Source organism: Hippopotamus amphibius, chromosome 3 (assembly GCF_030028045.1).
Source record: "Hippopotamus amphibius kiboko isolate mHipAmp2 chromosome 3, mHipAmp2.hap2, whole genome shotgun sequence".
Lineage (NCBI taxonomy): Eukaryota > Metazoa > Chordata > Mammalia > Artiodactyla > Hippopotamidae > Hippopotamus > Hippopotamus amphibius.
In genome coordinates this window covers 92,505,159-92,522,048 of record NC_080188.1, presented here as the reverse complement: position 1 = coordinate 92,522,048, position 16,890 = coordinate 92,505,159, and positions in this window count along the sequence as shown.

Sequence of the window (16,890 nt, the reverse complement as noted above, 5' to 3'; positions counted from 1 at the left end):
TTAGTAGGAAGTAAATACATGAAACATATTTTAAAAGCTACTGAGTAGGTGGTGAATATTTTACCTTTGCCTCTCCAGATGCATCTCTACCTAAATCCCCCTACACTGCCTCTTGAGGTTGAGACATTGGTGGATTATATCAATGGGCTTTCCAGTTGAGTTCAGTAAGTGGATGGCATCAAAAGGATATCTGGAAATGGGAAGCTGAAAAACAAATTTGAGTTCTTTATTTCCCTATTTCCAGCTTGCGGGGTTTCCTTGACTAACTGCATCTCTTTAAGTGTTACTTTTTACAGTGCAGGCATCTCTCTACAGCCTCTCTTCTTTTGTAGGACCTGATAGCTATACCACCTCTTGCCCTTCCCTTCAGGCCCAGGAGTGTTTATGAGGGAATGGGGATGCAGGTGGTGCTATGCCGCATGCTTTTTTCCACACAGTTATATTAGTTTGCTAGAGCTACCACCACAAGGTACCACATCCTGGGTGGCTCACACAACAAAAATGTGTTGTCTTCTGGAAGTTAGAAGTCTAAAAACAAGGTGTCCACAGGATTGGTTCTGTCTGTGGCTGAGGGGTGAGGGGTCATTCGTCCCATGCTTCTGGAGGTTTGCTAGCAGGTACTGGAACTCCTGGGCTTGTAGACATACCACTCCTACCTCCTGCCTTCATGTTCACATGGTGCTTTCCCTGTGTGTGTGGCTGTCTTTGTCTCATTTCAGCTTGATTACCTCTGTAAGGATCTGATCTCCAAAGAAGGTCACATTCTGAAGTACTGGAAGTTAAATCTCAACATCTGCTTTGGGGAGGATACAATTTAATGCATAACACTGTTTCTTAAACATTATAAAAAACTCCTTTATTAAATGCTCTTCATTCTACTCATTTTGAGAGTCCTACAGTCCTGACAGGGCTCTTACTGGAAGAAAATTAACAGCTGCTCTCAAATGTATAATATATCAAATACATTTAAATATAACAAACACCTATCTTAAGATCCAGGAACATCAAAGACTATATTATTTCATTTATTATGTACAAATGCATGTTGAGAACACAGAACATAATTTTAGTTACAAATATACAAGTATAAAAAAATCAAAAATGATTCCATTTGGTTTAAAATCAAATTGCTTTACCAAATTTTATGAATTTTCATAGAAATTTATGAAATTTTGAAGCAGACAAAAATGTGTTTCTACTGATGCATGTATAAATTCTTGTAAGTCATAAAGATATTGATATTAACTTATTTTTTTAGTTTTAATTATATTTATATTTTAATTTTATTTATTTATTTATTTATTTATTTATTTATTTATTTATTTATTGCCTGCATTGGGTCTTTGTTGCTGCTCACATGCTTTCTCTAGTTGCTGTGAGTGGGGGCTGCTCTTCACTGCAGTGTGCAGGCTTCTCATTGTGGCAGCTTCTCTTGTTTCGAAGAACAGGCTCTAGGTGTGTGGGCTTCAATAGTTGTGATACATGGGCATAGTTGTTCTGCAGCATGTGGGATCTTCCTGGACCAGGGATTGAACCTCTCCCTGCATTGGCAAGCAGATTCTTAACCACTGCACCACCAGGGAAGTTCCTTAAATAACTTTTTTTGCATAACCAAAATCTTTTGGACTTATGTGAGGCATTGATATAATCTCAGTGTTACAATTTTTATCACCTTTCTCATCAAATGTTATTGAGATATTTATTGCAAAACACTAAGCAGAGAATCAATTAATTAGCAAATATTAAATAACTGCTTACTTTTCTATAGTATAGTACTTGGACTACAAGTATTACCAGAATTTATCAGTAGTCAAACAAATATAAAATTGGCAATGCCAAGACTTAGGAGGGGATGTAATATTTCTTGAATTAAAAACTAGATCACTTAATCACAGAGTGGGAGTGATGATGACACGGATGGAAATGCATGTGGAGTGGTTCTAATGTAAAAGAAAATGAATGTAAAGAAACTGGTCTATTAGATGCTTAGCTACTCTTTCCCATTTTTTAGTAATAAGGTTTCTTAGGGATTCTATGTATGACCCTGTATATCAATGCACATGTATACAATGTATTATATAATCATTCTTCCAAGACAACCTATAATCTTAAAGATAAGTGTTAAATTGCATTATAAGTGTATATTTGTGAAAATAAAATGAAGAAAAGAGTAGTTAGCCTTAGATTTTGTTTTGCTAAGATCCTTGATGTTGCTCATTTGTATCTGGAATCAGGACAAAAGGAAAGTAATATGAAGCCTAAATATTTATAGTAATTGTAAAAACTGTCCTAATTTTTAGAGCATTCCAGTCATTATTCTGTCATTTCCTCTGCATATTTGTTCAAATGCCATGATTCTGGGAGGAGGTAAGTGAACATGTGTGAATGCAGGGAGAAATACTCCAATAACAAGGCTGCAGAAGAGGCAGGAGGATGATGAAATGAGAGTCAGGAGTTCAGGGAAGTCATGGCTAAATCAGCAGAGACATAAAAACTAAAATCTGTCAGAAAAAAGGAAAACTTAACCTTAAAGTTATGAAAAAAAAACAAAGAAGAAATGAAAATAGGAAAATTGAAGAAGAGAATTTGTAAATTAGCTTGAGAAAAATTCAATAGAAAGAATGAATGTCAGAGGAGGCAATGAATTGAGTTTAAAGTGAGAAAATGATGTTAAGCCCAGGAAGCATGAATTTTTATGGCCCAATAATTCAAATCAGGGATTTTCTTGATCTTGTAATCAAGGTTGGCTGGATTCTATGCCATGGAAAGGGAACATAATAGATGAGAGATCATTTATTCATTTAGGCAAGAATCAATAATCATAGAGATTACTGTAAGCTAGCAATAAATCTGGATCTTAGTGGATACTATCTGTGGTCAGCTATGTCCTTTCCTTCACTGCCTCTGTTGTTCTTAAGTCTTCATATACATGTCCATTGTTATCTTGTTTCTACTTGACTCTGTTTAAGAACCTGTCTTCACCAGGGCAGAGAATACATAAATGACATCAGCCTCCTCCACTCATGAGGTTAAAAATTACTTGTGATCCCCACATCTATATGCTGGTTATCAATTACTAGTAAGCATATGTTCACTATCTAGAAACAGGCCCTGGAAAATCTCCAATTCAGTAGAAGAACCTATAATCGTAGGTTATATCAATCTTAATCCACCTTACCCTTATCCTCACCCATGGAAATGAAAGAAAACAAAGTAACAAGAATATTGCACTGATCCAGTCTATGATCCTGCAATTGTGCCTGAGAGACACAATTTGTGATTATTAGCATGGCAGGTGGAAAAATTGTAGTTGTTGGATGAAGGCAGAATTAGATGTGAACTATAATATTAACCCTTTCTAGATACTATACTTAAAAATAATAATTTTCTCCTCTAAGAGATACATGTGAGAATGAACTTTTAAATTGTGTTTAAAAATACGTGACAAAAATCACTATCTGAAGCATTTTTAAATGCACAGTTTAGTAGTGTTAACTATATTCACATAGTTGTGCATTTTCATTGGAAGCACTGAAACTAAACTCATTGACCAACTCGTCATTTACCCTTCATTCCAGCCTCCACCATTTTACATTGTGTTTCTGTGAGCTTGATGACTTTAGATACCTCATAGAAGTGGAATCATACAGTATTTGCTTTTCTGCGACTAGCTTGTTTCCCTTAGCATAATATCCTCAAGGTTCATCCACGTTGTAACATGTGGTAGGCTTTCCTTCTTTTTTAAGGCTGAAAACAATCCCATTGTATGACTACATCACATTTTAGTTATTCATCCATTCATTGATATACATCTGGGTTGTTTCCACCTCTTGACTGTTGTGAATAATGCTTCAGTGAACATGAATATCAAATATCTCTTCAAGATTTTACTTTCAATTCTTATGGGTATGTACCTGAAAGTGGAATTGCTGGATAATGTCATGATTACATAGTTAATAGGTCAAAGCACCTCAATTCTGTTTTCCATAGCAGCTGCACCATTTTACATTTCTGCCAACAGTGCACAAGGTTTCCAACAAGAGTTCCAATCTCTGCACATCTTCAACAACACTTGTTTTCTGTGGGCTTTTTGTTGTTGTTGATCTATTTTGTTTTGTTTTGTTTGTTAGTGACTCTCTTATGGCTATGAGCTGATATATCATTGTAGTTTTTATTTGCATTTATCTAATGGTTAGTGATGTCAAACTTCTTTTGTTACACTTGTTGGTCATTTCTATATCTTCTTTTTAGAAATATCTATTCAAGACCTTAGTACATTTTTGGATCAAATTTTTTCATTTGTTTATTTTTGAGTTGTAGGGCTTATTTATACATTCTGGATATTAACTCCTTCTCAGGTATATGATTTTCAAATATTCTCTCCCTTTCCATATGTTTCTTTTTCATTCAGTTGATTGGTTTCCTTTGATGTGCATAAGTTTTTAAATTTGATGTATTTCCATTTGTCTATTTTGCTTTTGTTGCCTGTGCTTTTGTCATCATATCAAAAGAAAACTTTTTTAAGTCCAATATCATGAAGTTCTCCCTTTGTATTTCCTTATAGGAGTATTTACAGTCTTACATTTAGGTCTTTAATCCATTTTGAGTTCATTTTTGTATGTGATGTAAGACAAAGTTCCAACTTACTCTTTTACATGTGGATATACAGTTTTCTTGTTTTCCCAACACCATTTGTTGAAGAGACTGTCTTTTTGCCATGTGTGGTCCTAGAACCCCTGATGAAGGTCATTTGACCATATGTGTGAGGGTTTTTATTTCTGGGCCCACTATTCTTTTCCATTGGTCTATATGTCTGCTTTATGCCAATAGACACTCCTGATTTTTGTAGCTTTGAAATATGTTTGGGAATCAGGTTGTGTGAGCCCTCCAACTTTGTTTTTTTTTCAAGTTGGTTTTGGCTATTCAGGGTCCCTTGAGATTTCATATAAATTTTAGGATTTATTTATATTTCTGAAAAAATATCTCATTGGAATTTTGGTGGTGATTACATTGAATCTGTAGATCTTTAGGGTATTATGGATATTTTAGCAAAATTAAGCCTTCCAATTCATAGACTTAGTTTTTTTTTTTCTTTCTTTATTTACTTGTATGTACAAGGATGAGTCAAAAATTACTCACACTCCAGTTATATTAAAACTTCTGTTGGCTGCACCATCTTATCGGTGCTTTCTGGTCAAGGCTACTATCACCCCTGTCACTGCTGTGCAGGTTTGACATGTTACATCAGTTCATTTGTAACTGCAGTGCAAGCAAAAATGGATGCCCCTCTTGAGATCTGCATGAAAGAAGAGCAGTGTGCAGTGATTCATCTTTTGTGGTCTGAGGGTGTACCTGGTGCTATTATTTATTGAAGACTTTGTGCACAGTATGGAGAAAGGTTTCGTTGTGAAGAAGTGTGTATGAATGGATAGAGAACTTCAAGGAAGGTCACACAAGTGTTAGCCATCAAGAAGGAGCTGGACACCTGTCCATGTCCACAGCTGATGACAACATTGAGCATACACATGAAATGATTCTGTTGAATAAAGTGACTATTATGTGGCAAATCATTTGCAGTCAGCCATGGATCTGCCTATGAAATAATCCACAACAGACTTAGGTTTCAAAAACTTTGTGCTGAAACGTAAACTTTGGATTAAACGCAGAGGAATGCTCTCAAAGTGTGTTGTGATCTTGCATGACAATGCACATCTGCACACTTCTGCCCACACTGTCAACACTCTGCAAAAACCTCATTTTGAGGTGTTAAAGCATCCTCTCTATAGTTCTGATCTTGCTCCCTTGGACTTTCACTGCTGAAAGCAGCCCTACGAGGACTCAGATTCACTTCTGATGAAGTGAAGATAGTGGTGCATTTGTGGCTCAAGTTCAGCCTAAAACATTTTTAGTGAGGGAATACAAAGCTTGTTAAGAGATGAACAAAGTGTATTGAAAAGCAAGGAGATTATGTCAAAAATGATACATTTGTCTTTTCTAAAAGTTAATTGAAATAAATTCTACAGCCAGAGTGTGGATAATTTTTGGCTAACCCTTGTATATTAATTTCTTTCATCAATGTTTTGTAGTTTTCAATGGCCAAAACTTTTGCCTCCCTGGTTAAGTTCATTCCGAATTATTTTTTGTTTTTGGTGTTATTGTAAGTGAGATTGTTTTCATAATTTATTTTCAAATTATTCATTGTTAGTTTATAGAAACACAACTTATTATTGTGTGTTGATTTTGTATCCTGCAAATTTGCTGGTGTTCATTTGTTCTAATAGGTATTTATTTATTTATTTATTTATTTATTTATTTATTTATTATTTATTTATTTAAAGTGTAGGGCTTTCCTCATATAGGATCATGTTGTCTGTGAACAGAGATAATTTTGCTTTTTCATTTCCAATTTGGGTGCTTTTATTTCTTTTTCTTGACTAATTTCTCTGGCTAGGACTTCCAGCAGTATGTTTAGTATAAGGGGCAAGAATGGGCACCTTTGCCTTGTTCTTGATCTTAGAGGAAAACTTTCAGTCTTTAATAATTCAGTATGATGCTACCTGTAACTTTTGTATATGGTCTTTAATATATTGATGCAGTTTCCTTCTATTCCTAGTTTTTTGAGGGTTTTTATCATGTAAGGATGTTTAATTTTGTCAAATATTTTTCTATAAAAATTGGGATAATCATATGGTCTTTGTCCTTTATTCTGTTAATGTGGTGTGTATTTTCTCTTATGTCACCACATCCCCAGTGCCTATTATATCACCTGACCCAAAGAGACTATTTCTGTAATTATTAAAATTATAAGCATGTTGAATAATAGAAGCCCTCCTTCACATTTCATACCAAACTCTTCTTCTAAAATCTAAAATTTTCTTACTTTAGCTTCACTGATATGACATCAATCTAATTCATGTGTATATTTCAGGCAGATATAACTATAAGTTAGAAGCAAGTCATGTAAGATCTTATCCTTCATATTTGGAAATAGACTTGAAGCATCATTAAAGTTGAATTAGTATCCAATCATCCATTTTGTCAAAGTATTTTATGAAAATGTTAAGATTGGAGCAAATGCAATAACATTTGTAGGAAAAAAATAGGAACTTCTGTAATAGATGAGATGCAGTGTGTTGAGAGGCCTCAGCTCTGGGTTAATTAGGATTGATTAAATGTTAAAATAATAATGAAACAAAGGGACTGGAACTATTAATTCAACACAAAGATAGGTAATAAGGCAGGTTGTCTGTGACCTGAAACTGAGGAAACAGCTCTGTGAAGTCAACTAAGATTATTCTGGGACATATATTGTACAGTAAGCAAAAATCATCACTTGCCTTGAGTAAGTATATAAAATGTTGGGCCAGTAATAGAGCCTGATTTGAAGTAAAAATAAATAAATAACTAAATAAAACATTGCATTATGTGTTCAGAGTTGTTGCTTAAGTCAAAAGCATCTGATGACTTTAATGCTTTTTCATAAATTTTCTTTACTAGTTTGTCTTGATATTTTATGCTCAATAGTAAACATAGCAAATAGAACATGTTAATCTTTAAGGCTCATTTTAAAATGTGTTATTTATCTTTGTTTATAACTTTTAATTTCTTTCTTATATTTCACTAAGAGAATACTTTTATTTATTCAGTGTAAAGTGTCCTCATAGAACTATGTTCAGTAATATAAGCATCATTCTATAAAATAAATAATATTATTATGCTTTTCTGGCTAAGGTTTTATACAAAATTTAGTAATATTGTGTTGTTATTCATAATTGATATGCATCACTGAAAATAAGTATGATTATTTTAACGTACAACTATATTGTATTTGTTCTAAATTTCTGTGTCTATGATAATTACATTAGTTTAGTCTCTACTTTTAAGTAAAATAACTATATTCTGTACATAATATTTAAATCCTGTAGTACAGAAATATTTATTATATTTGCCACCAGTTTTCTCCTGTTAATAGACTAATGATTCCTTAAATATGTCATGCAGTGTCTGCTGATTGTTTTTCTTCATAAAGCATATTATAATTTTTGAGCTGACAGGAGGGAACATCATGTTGAAAGAAATTACTTTGCCAGTTTCTCTGCTGCTCTTAATAAAAGCACTCAACAAATACAGTAAACTCAACTAATAGTTGCTAGTGATTACATATTTGGAAGATTACTAAACATAAAAAGTACTATTTAGTTGTTTAAAATGGGTATATAAACAGCCTCTATGTAATAGCCATATTTTGTATATCAGCATGAAAATTGGGTCTATATTTTCTTAATTTTTTGAAATCTTGTAAATTGTGTTTGTGTCATAAACAAAAGCAGTGGCAAAGGGGAACTGAATATGTATTCATGTAAGACTAACAAGCATTATTTTGTCAGTGTAAATATGGTTTAAAAGTTCTAAACTTTAGTCAAAGTTTGAAGTATATATTCTTAAGTTATCCTGGTTTGCATCCCTCTCTCCTACATTTACCAAGGATAAGTATAGACTAAGAATCAATAAAATACTTTACAGAATAAGGTAGGACATCTAAGTTCATGTCAGGGACTTACAAATCAAGGCGTATACTGCTTACTCTCAGATAATACATTTTCTATCCACAGTATTCCTAGAAGCTGATACAGTAAAACCTTGGATCACAAATAATTTGTTCTGTGAGTGTCCCGCAAGATGAGCAAACATTTCTAATAAATTTTAACTTGATAAACGGGTGATGGCTTGCAATATGAGTAGCATGTGATGCCAAACGTCACAAGATTACAACTGAGTCAATGAAGCTGATGACCGCTGAACTGATGGATCTGCAGCATGAGCAACAGCAAGAGGTTATGGAGGGGATCTCCTCTGCAGAGGAGGAGGAGAAAAAGGCAGAGGAACCTCTTACTTCAAATGAGATTAGGGAGATGTGTAAAATTTGGGAAACAGTGCAAAATTTTATAGAAATCACCACCCAAATAAGGCTGTATCAGTGGTAGTGATGAATCTGTTTAATGACAATGCAATGTTACATTTCAGCAAAATCCTCAAAAGGAGGCAACAGCAAGTGTCATTGGATAGGTTCCTTATTATATTTGCCCAAAAAGAAAAAGATTCCATTGAGCCAATAGGTAGCAGTGATTCCATTAGTGATAGTGAAAATTGTCCTACACAATAATCCTCCTCTCTCTTGTCTCCCTCACACCAGCCATGAAGGTTTTAAAAGATAAGTGCATTGGGATTGACATATATACATTACTAATAAGAAAAAAATATCAAATTGTACACTTTAAATATATGCAGTTTTTTGCATGTCAATTGTATCTCAATAAAAGTTCTTAAAGAAGAAAAGAAGTAAGTGCAGGTTAATTTGTTTGTTTCTTTATATTTTGTATTTTCTTTATTATTTTGCATGATATTATTGTATTGTATTGTAATCATTTCTTTATGAATATTTTTGGGTTGTGGAATGAATCATCTGATCTTCCATTATTTCTTATGGGAAAATTTGCTTTGTTATAAAAGTGCTTTGGATTACAAGCATGTTTTCGGAACCAATTATGCTCACAAACCAAGGTTTTACTGTATATCACTTTTACTCCTTAACCATTCATAAAATTTTAAATCCACCATTTGTTAGATAAATAATTAGGCATAATTATAATTCTGCTAATCTTAAAAATGCTTAATCAAATAAGCAATTTCAATGACTGTAATATAATATAGCAGATGGAATAAATTTACTAGATGATGGCAATGCTAATACTTTGACTGTCAAAGTAAAAGAATATTTTAGAAAATGTGGAATTCAGTGAGAAAATGTCCAGACTCTCTCATTCTTTCAGCAGCTATTCATTGGGCTTCTCTTACTTGTCAATTCCTGTCAAGGAGATCAGCATACAGCAGTAAGCTTAAAAGGAAAGCCAAACTCTCCTTTAGGGATAGACAACAAACACATAAATTAGTAAATATATGTTTCTAGATGGTGTGTTTACTGTGAGTCAGAGATTCACATTATATTCTGGATATCAAACTTGTATAGCCTAGTTATCTTTCTGAGGTGATAATTATCTAGTGATTTGAGAGAGGAATTAAAATAAACTTTGATTAGAATCAGAAAGAGCCTCATGATAAATTTCTACACTGGTTCAAAGAAAAAAATGTGTCACAACAGTTTGCAAATCAGAGAAATTTATGAAAGAAGTAGCATTAAATCTACTCTTGAAGAATGGGTAGACTTTGAAAATGTTAAAAGGGATATCAAACAATGGTATTGCTAACTACGTGAATGCATTTATCCAGTAAATATGGAACTAAAGGCAACTATCTGAACCCACAAAATACAGATATGAACAAGTTGGGTCTTATACTGAATGAGCTAACATTTGAGTGGGAAAGACATAATATCAATGAATGAATGAATAAATAATGTATCTTCAAATATTAATATATTCCATGAAAAAGGTAGCTGTATAAAGGTTAAGAGTTGGTAGTATAGAAAGTTGCTAGGCAGAAAAAGGATGCTCCTTAGGGATGAATGTTAAAGACTCACTCATAAGGAAATCTGGGGAACAGAATTTGGGAAGAAGAGGCATCAAGTGTAAAGGCATTAAAATGGGTATGAGCTTCATAAGCTGAAAAAGCAGCAAGGATGCTACAGTGAGTGAAACACAGCAAAGACAAGGGAAGGTGTAGCTTCTGACCTGGAAGAAGTATTTGCCCAGTGGTGGGAGGACCTGTGGACAACAGTAAATAATTCATGCTTTTTTTTTTTTCTTTTTTTTTTTTTTTTAGTAGCAAATGGAGTGCAAACTTTTAAGCAAGGAAGGGACATAATATGACATATATTTTTAAAAAATGACTATAGCTGATGTTGGGAAATGCACTTTAATGGAGGTAAGAGAGTAAGTAAAGAGATCAGTTAGGCAACCAGATAATTGTAGATGATAGATGATACCTGATATAGATGTTCATAGGCCATAGATGATGGTAGGTTGGAATAAGGTGTGTAGCAGTGACAAATAAACCACAAAGTTCAGTGAGAACTGTGCTGTCTAATTTTAATAGTGTGCAAGATTAGAGAGGAATTAAGGCAAAGCTGGGAGTTTTCATTTAATTTGCTAGACAATAGTAACTGGTGGTATTTTATTTTCTCTTCTACATCTTCAATACAAGAGCTGTTGATCTTTCAAAGAAAGTTGCCACATGAGGTTTTATTAATACTTTGTTGAAATCAAATTTCATGAAGTCTGTACAATTCTTTTGAAATTCCAGTGGAGAATTGCTATTTTCCCTGAGTTGTTCTTGTTTATACACGATTATCGCTTTTTGGGTCATCTTTCTTATCTTTATGATAACTATTATCTTTTTACTTGAGCCCCTGCCCCCTCCAACCCACCCTCAATATGTATATTTTCCTCCCCTATAGTAAAGTTCACCATTTAGGATGTAGGAGATTCTAATAGTACTGAACTTATGAAATTCACTATTACTTTAATTAAGTATTGATTCTATACTGTGAGCCAAGTGTGGGCTAAAATTATACGTCCAATAACAAAATTTCCTGTGAAGCTTATAGTATGTGAAACAGAATACATGCTTAAATATGTAATCTCATATCATGTAATAAAAGAAATAATTTTGAGGAAATTACAGATGCAGTTAACCACAATTTGGGGATGCCTAATTAAAACTGCAAAGTGTGGAACTGGGAATTCTTCCTGAAAAATGTGACATCAGAGCTGGGGTACAAAGAATGAAAAAATTACAACAAAGTTTGGATTTCAACTCTGATGGATGATGTCATTCAAAAAGAAAACAAACATAAGAGGAGAAGATTTCAGTGTGACAGATGGATTCAATTTGTGGCATGTGTTTTAAATTCCTGTGAATTACTATCCAGTTGCAGGTGTTCAGTAAGGCATATGACTCTGAGCCCTACATAGGGTCAACACAATATGGAGAGTTGTGGAAGGATTAGAGGAGAATCCTAAGACAATATGTGGGATAAGAAGAGAGAAGGCTGGAGATTCAATCCCTGAGAAACACCTCAGAACAGCAGAGAATGTGGAATCAAAAGAATGAAGGAATTAAGAGGAAGAAAGGAAGACAAGAATAAAGAGAGAAAGGAGAGAGAGAGAGAGAGAGAGAGAGAGAGAGAGAGAGAGAGAGAGAGAAGGACATGAGAAGGAAAGCAAAGAAAAGGAGAAGAAAAGGAGCAAAACTGAAAATGATCAAGCAATTTGTTTAAAACAGCAGGGTGTAGCCTCAATGAAGCCAAATGAAGAAAGTCTTTCAATGCAGGAAGGGCCAACAGTAGTAAGTGATTATGAGAACTCCGGACCAGAAATGTGTCCTTGTGATTTATTGTAAAGGGGATCATTTGACATTGATCCGAGTAGCTTTCAAAGAATATTTGGAGCAGACACTTTAAAGATAGTAGTATGTGGAGAATGAAAAGGAGAAGGAGAAAGCAGAGGAGATAATAATTGGATACAACTTTCAAAAAGAAACTTTTTGTTTCATTAGATTCTCTTCCAGGATTTATGCACCCTGTGCTTTTCTGGACTAGATTACTTTATAAACCATAAAAAAATGCAGCTCTTTAATGCCCCATTTTTTTTCACTTTTTCTCTGCTTGGGATACCATTTTCTTTTCTTTGAAACAATCCCTTATTTCTCCAAATAGAAGTAGTTATTCATAACTGTTTCTATCATACTTCAAAAAAACAATTTTGAAATACTAAGGGTTATGAAGACCTACTATCATGGTAAAGTGGAAAGATTTTCTGAGTTAGTCTTCAATTAATTCTGGTGCATTTCATTTACTTGATCATTAACAATGGACAACTTATTTCTCTGCATTCCCTCAACTGTACATTGGTAATAAACTTCAAGTTTCATAGTGGATTATAAGAGACATAAAAGATTTAAAGATGCTAGCAGTGTTTGATACAACATGTTTTCTCATTAATGCTAATTCCCTTCTCTATAAGTTTTCTTAGCACTCTAGATGAAATTCCTTGGAAACTTTTTAAGTAGTTATTTCTTCATAACAGTTTTGGACTAGTATGAGTCAAGGAAGGAAGCAGAGGGCTTAATAAAATCAGACTGGATTACTAGCTTAAAAAAGCAAGGTGAAGAAGTAAGTGGCACCCCTACCCTCAGGTCTAAAATCTGGATGGGAATTTAAGATATACATTTGTCAATCAAAACAGGTACGCTAAACTAGCCAGGGCAATGTGCACTAGCTGCTATAACAAACAACCCCCAAATCTCAGTGACTTAACACAATAAAAGTTCATGTCTTGTTTATGCACATTCATGGCTCTCTTCCAAGAGGTGGCCCAGAGATCTGATCTGCTTTCATGTTACACATGACTGGAACACATGACTCCCTAGGTAACCACACAAGGCAAAGAGAATGGTATTTTATGATCAACTCTGGAAGTGGCATATAGCAATTCTACCTACATAGCACTGGTCAGGCACAGTTATATGCTCCTAACACAACCATCAGAGAGGCTGAGAAATAGAGTCTTAAAAAAAAAAAAAAAAGGCAAGGTGGCTAATTGCTGAAATTCAGCGGTTTGGGCAAATCACATTGTTCACAGACACAAGTAATTTGCTGTCAATTTTAATAGATGGTATGGATATAGATAATATGTATTTAAGTAGCTGTTGCTCAGCTAAATGGGTAGAGTATGCAAATAGAGAATACAGTCAGACAATTCTTGGAAATCTGAAGATCAGGTATTTTATATCTGGGAGCAATGTCCTTGGGAAGTACAAGCCAATGCTTCCGAATGAGTCCTAAAGGCAGAAACTTAGCTCCTGGTAGAAACAACCATAAGACATACTGCACTGGTATGATTCTAGGCACATTACCCTATTTTAGTATTTATTATATTGTATTATAATAGTTTAGTTGGGTTTTTCTTTATGGTATTATATATTATTTATTTTTGTATCTCTAACCTCCACCATATCTGTTTCAGAGTACACACTTGATTTTCATGAGTTGAATGGATAACTGAAGGAACACTTGGAAAGAACCACCAAGGAAGTGGCTTGGTTCTTAACTCTGGGTACATGTAAGTAGGAGGAAATGAAATCCTTAGCTGAAAGATAGTGAGATATTACAAGCAGTCTAGAGTAGAAGCCAGACAAATAGCTCTAGAGTAATGCATGCAGGTTGAAATGATAGAAAAGTTTTGGAAATGATAGAAAAGCTTTTGGCTCTGCTCAGTACAAGGGAAACTTATTTTGCCAGCCTATTCTAAGCTTATTTTAGGATGGATGGTAAGAGGATGAGATTCATTTTGTTTAATTCCAGATAAATGTGAAACCTAGGGAATAAACAAGCCTGTATCTGAGGGGATCAGTGACATCTTTCACCTAGGAAGCCAGAGACATCAGCTGTGTGTAACAGGTGTTGTGGGAGATGGATGCAGAAATAATCATTTCAAAATCAGCTCAGTTGCTGATATTTATCAATTCATGTAAACTGCTTATGCCATGGTAACAGACTAATAGACTTTAAGACTTGGTGGCCTAAAACAACTCAGGTTTAGTTCTTGCTTATGCTCCGTATCCACAATAGGTCAGCAGATTCTCCCAAGAAACAGCACCAATAAGTCTTAGGTTCATAGATGATAGGTAGAGAGAGAGATCAATAGACAGGTAGATATTTGTTATAGGAATTGGCTTAGACAATGACAGAGACCGAGAAATCCCATGATCTGCCATCTGCCAGCTGGATAAGCAGGAAATCTCCTGGTATAATTCTGCCTGAGTCTAGAGACCTGCGAAATGGGGTGTTGGCTGTGGGGGAGGCAATGGTGTAAGTCATGGTCTGAATTCAAAGGACCAAGAACCTGGAGTGCTGATATCTGAGGCCAGGAGAAAATAGCTGACCCAGCTCAGAGAGTTGAATTTGCCCTTCTTCTGCCTTTTTGTTCTGTTCAGGCCCTTCTGTGGATTAGTTGATGCCCCATCACACTGGTGAGGGCCATCTTCTGTACTCAGTATATGGATTCAATTCAAGTGTTTATTTCCCTGGGAAATAGCCTCACAGACAGACCCAGATATAAGGTTTGACCAGCTCTCCAGGCATCCCTTAGCCTAGTCAGGTTGACACATAAAATTAATCATCATAGTCAGCAAAGGCTGCTCAGCTCCAGGGTAACTGAGTAGCCACTGTCTCAAATATTGCTCATTTCTTTGATAGAGAGAGAAGAGCACTGCAGGATATTGCTAAATTAGATGAGAAGCAACATGTGTCACTTCTATTCATAATGCTTTGTATAGAAGTGGCTCCACTCAGCCTTTGGAGGCCACAGAGTGTGATTCAAATGCAGTCACAGGAGGAATGGTGGGGTTATCTGGTGAGAAGAAAGTAGTAAATACAAAACAAGCATATAGTGAAATCCTAATCTGTTGAACAGAATTGTTTTCAAGCTTCTTTACTGGCAGTGTTTGCTTTTTGAAGTTCAAATAATTTCTGTATAACATTAATAAACAACAGAAATACACATTAACAGAGTGAGTCTGCAAGGAAAGTGGCGTATGTGTCTCTATTGGTTCCCAGCATAGTTCCCCTGAGATAACGCTAGCACCATTCCTGGGAACAGACTGGGACAGATGCTTTGGTCCATATGCTCTGGAAGGATCTTACACACAGCGAAGGCTAAAAAGAGCAGGAGAAATCAATAGTGATTGCTCATTTCACCAAACTCTTCTTTACTTCTCTTTCAACTCATCACTTTGTACCTGTAACATTTTACTAATTTTCTTTTTTTTTAATAGAGAGATGATTTGTTTGTTTTTTATAAATTTATTTATTGGCTGTGTTGGGTCTGTTGCTGCAGGCAGGCTTTCTCTAGTTGCAGCGAGTGGGGGTTACTCTTCATTGCCGTGTGCGGGCTCCTCCTTGCTGTGGCTTCTCCTGTTGCAGAGCATGGGCTCTAGGCATGTGGGCTTCAGTAGCTGCGGCATATGGGCTCAATAGTTGTGGCTCATGGGCTTAGTTGCAGCTTGGCAGATGGGATCTTCCTGGAGCAGGGATCCAACACGTGTCTCCTACATTGGCAGGCAGATTCTTAACCACTGCGCCACTTAGGAAACCCAAGATTTTACTAATTTTCACTTGTGATATTTTATATATCCTTGTAGTGTTTTTCTATGTTAACTATACCATATTATAACTTGTTATATGGTTATGAATTTACATATTATTTACTACATAATATATTTATATTATATACACATAGATGGCTAGACCTTAAAATCCAGATCCTTTCCCATCCATTCTTTTTATTTATTTATTTATTTAGTTAGTTATTTAGTTATTGTGTTGTGTCCTCATCATTGCTGTGTGTGGGATTTCTCTAGTTGTGGCAAGCCAGGCCTACTCTTCATTGCAGTGCATGGGCTTCTCATTGTGGTGGCTTCTCTTGGGCTCTTGGCATGTGGGCTTCAGTAGTTGTGTCCCATGGGCTTAGTAGTTGTGTCCCATGGCCTTAGTTGCTTCGTGGCATGTGGGATCTTCTGGGACCAGGGATTGAACTCATGTCCCCTGCATTGGCAGGTGGGTTCTAAACCACTGCGCCACCATGGAAGTCCCCCCATCCATTCTTATAGCTGGGCATAACCTCTAGCAAGTAGCTGTGATGATTGGATACAATGACCTCTCCATCTGTCCAAATACATAGAATATTTCCACGTATAGCAGTATATTTCCTTTCACATTACAATCTTTCTGAACTCGAGACTTAGAGTCATTCTCAACACTTTTTTCATTCTGCTTTCAAAATTATAATGTAAACTATATTACTGTGTGTGCCTCTTTTGAAATTTGAAAAGACAGTTATTTTGATACTCCTAAAAAAATCACAAGTTTAAATA